The sequence below is a fragment of the Delphinus delphis genome, chromosome 4 (genome assembly GCF_949987515.2).
Source record: "Delphinus delphis chromosome 4, mDelDel1.2, whole genome shotgun sequence".
NCBI lineage: Eukaryota > Metazoa > Chordata > Mammalia > Artiodactyla > Delphinidae > Delphinus > Delphinus delphis.
In genome coordinates, this window is record NC_082686.1 from 82,522,684 (window position 1) to 82,526,083 (window position 3,400).

The window sequence follows — 3,400 nt, forward strand, 5'->3', positions numbered from 1 at the left end:
AGTCTTAATCACTGCGCCACCAGGGAAGTCTCAGTACTTTCTTTTGTAACAGTGAGAACTGTGCAAACCTAGAAAGATCTGCCTAATGAGGTAATGAGTTCCTTGTCACTAGAGATATTCAGGAAAAAGCTTGAGGATCACATATGAGGGATGTTGCAGAGAGAATTCTTGTATTCTTCAGAGGATTAGATCAGATGACCTTTAAGGATGCTTTCAACTCACAGATATTCCGATTTTCAGGATTGCTATTATAATTTATTATACTATTACTTATATGAAAATATCTAATTCCCTTTGGTAAAGTAATAAAGGTGCTGAATTTTAGAAATATTTCCCAGTTCTTTTCACACTCAGTTTCAATTTCAGATAAAGAGCACAGTGGAGACAACTGCCTAGGTTCAAACCTGGCTCTGTTACTTATTAGCTGTGTGACCTTGGGCAAGTCACTTAACCTCTCTGGGCCTCAATTTCCTCATCTATGAAATAGGAATAATAATAGTACCTGCTTCATAGGGATGTTATGAGGATTAAATAAATTAGTATTTGAGAAGAACTCAGAACACTGCCAGCATATAGTAAGTATTATAAATGTGTTTGTTAAATTAAAAATAATGTAAAATTGCTGAAAATAAAGAACAGGAATGGTCACAAATTTAACAAATGGTCAAGGATGTCCTCCTCCTTTACCAACTCATCACTAGCAACTCATCACTACCAACTCATCTTGGCTGTGAAATAGCCAAGAACCCAGAGGAGGCAAAAAAAAAAAAAAAGAATGCAAAAATCACCCAGGCTCCCTAAGCTCTCAAGGGGGAAGCAAAAGCTTCCTGCTATTGGTTTACCATAACCTCTGAAAAGGGTTATGTGTTTAATGACACCAGCTTATCCCTACCCACCCCCCCGCCCCCACCCCTCCTCTCTCTTCTTGGAGTTGCTAGGAGGCCAGGGGTGTGCTGCATTGTAATAAAGCAGTGTCGGGGGAGGGCGGGGGCCAGAGCATGTTAGATATATAGGGCCTGTCCACGGGAGCTTAATATCCTCTTACTGGAATAACTATTGTCCCAGCTTCTCAACAAATACCAACCATCATTAATAAAAGGACTAATAAAAGCATTTATTGAGCTCAGGCAATAGCCTCTCTTTTTCTAGCTCCAGGGCCTTGGCAGACGGCAGCTGCTGAGGATAAGGGCTGGAAAAGTAAGATTCCCACTGCAACCCAGAGATCAGTCCCTGCCCCAGCCCTGATCCAGTACCCTCCCCAAGGGCTGGGCAGCCAGAGCATTGGGAGACTGGGGCATCACTGAGGCATCAGACCCCAGGGTGCTTTTTAATCATAAATAAGAAAAGATTGTCTTATTATGATGTTTTTTCAAGAAGCTTAAAGCACTTCACCTTGCAAGATGATTATTTCCATTTTACTGAGGGGAAAATGAAGACACAGAGGGATTTAGGGGCTCACTCAGCCATATGATGTCTGGCATCCTGGCCAGAACTAAGCCTAGAACCTGGTGTTCCTGACTCCCAAATCCAGGACCATTTTGGAATTTTAAAAAGGGCGAGGCTATATCTATCTCTGTCCAGCCTCTGATAGGGGATCAGTGAACGCTGTGATCATCATGATTGCTTCTCTAAATTATTATAGTTGTTATTATAATAACTAGTGGGTAGAGTTGAGTGGGTGGTAGATACCAGATAATTACGACCCCAGAATTAAAGTGTTGAATCTTTACTTTTCCACGGCTGCTCAGAGATGAAAATGAAAGCTGGCTTCCAGGGAACCCTGGGAAGAGCCCTAATCTTGAGATAGAGTGAATCCAGGAGGGGAAGGCAATAGAGAAAGGCCAGAAAAGGCCTAGGAAGCCAGCCTTGGAGATCCTGGGATTCCTGACTGTGGATGGCATAGCTGTGCAGGAAGCTGTGAAGGCACAGTCAATCTACCACGGTCAATCCACCAGGTTCAGATCCTGGCTCTGCCACTCCTTTGTTGTGTGACCATGAAAAAGTGACCTAACCTGTCTGAACTTTAGGTTCCTCATCTGTAAAATGGAGCTAATAATCATCCCTGCCCCCTAAGGCTGCTGTAAGTAAGGATTAGAGGAGAGGCTGTGAGAACTCAAAAAAAAAAACCTAAGCCTAGAGCTTGCCAGTAAGGAGGACCAATAATTGTGGGCCTGCGTGACTCTCCTGACATCAGGATGACATTGGGAAACAAAGTCTTCTTCTCAGGACTACCCGGGTTCAGCAGAGAATAACTTTGGCCTCAGTTTCCCCCCATTTAAGACAGGACAACAAAATCTCCGCCCTCAGCAACTCCCTGCCCCTGAGGGTTGTTAGATAGATGGAGGAGAGACACGATCCTGGGAGGAAAGGTGGGCATTAATAACAGCACCCTGGAGCTTCCCTGGTGGCGTAGTGGTTGAGAGTCCGCCTGCCGATGCAGGGGACACGGGTTCGTGCCCCGGTCCGGGAAGATCCCACATGCCGCGGAGCGGCTGGGCCCGTGAGCCATGGCCGCTGAGCCTGCGCGTCTGGAGCCTGTGCTCCGCAATGGGAGAGACCACAACAGTGAGAGGCCCGCATACCGCAAAAATTATAATAATAATAAATAAATAAATAAAACAGCACCCTGGATCTCTATTATTATTGTCATTATCCTGGCTCTGTCCAGTAAGCAGCGGGGACCTAGGTGATTCACCGTCTGCCTGCCACAGTCCTGGTCCACCTGTTGGGACTTGCCCATCTGCCAGGATTCTTCCACCTAAGAGGCCTCCGCCTCTTTTCCAGCTCCTATTGGCAGCTTAGGGTCCTCCGTCACTGGATGCGATGGGGGCTTGAGGAGGGCATTTGGGAACAGAGTGCCCAGCTCAGAGGGGCTGGGACTCCTGCACCATTGGCTGCAGCCCTGCCTCACATCAGCAGCCACAGAGTAAGCCTAGGGTATGGGGGTGATGGAGCTAGGGCCCCTGGAGGTTATGAGGTTCAGACCAACCACTCCTAGAGAGATCACCCAGTTCCTTCAGAGGAGCCCTGGGAGTGACAGGGACCAGGGAGAGAGGGGTTCAGGCCTGGGTCTGTCCCTGTGGCAGTCCTGCTGGGTGGGATGGGGTGGAGAAAACGGTGTGAGGGGCAAGTCCCTATCCACCTCTAGGTGGTCTGCTCTGAATGGCAGAGGCCTGGCATAAGGAACTGCCTGGAAGCTGGGTAGCATCAGAGGATGGTTCTTAAACTCTGTAACCCAAATGCCTGGGTCCTAAGGACTCAACAACTGCTGGGGCTAGGGAAAGGGAACTGGGGTGCTTCTGACAGCCACGAAGCACCCCCACACACACACCCAGCGCCTTGCAAGCACTCTATAAATGTGATCTGAACATCTGTGACTCACCCGCACACAGCCCTGCAG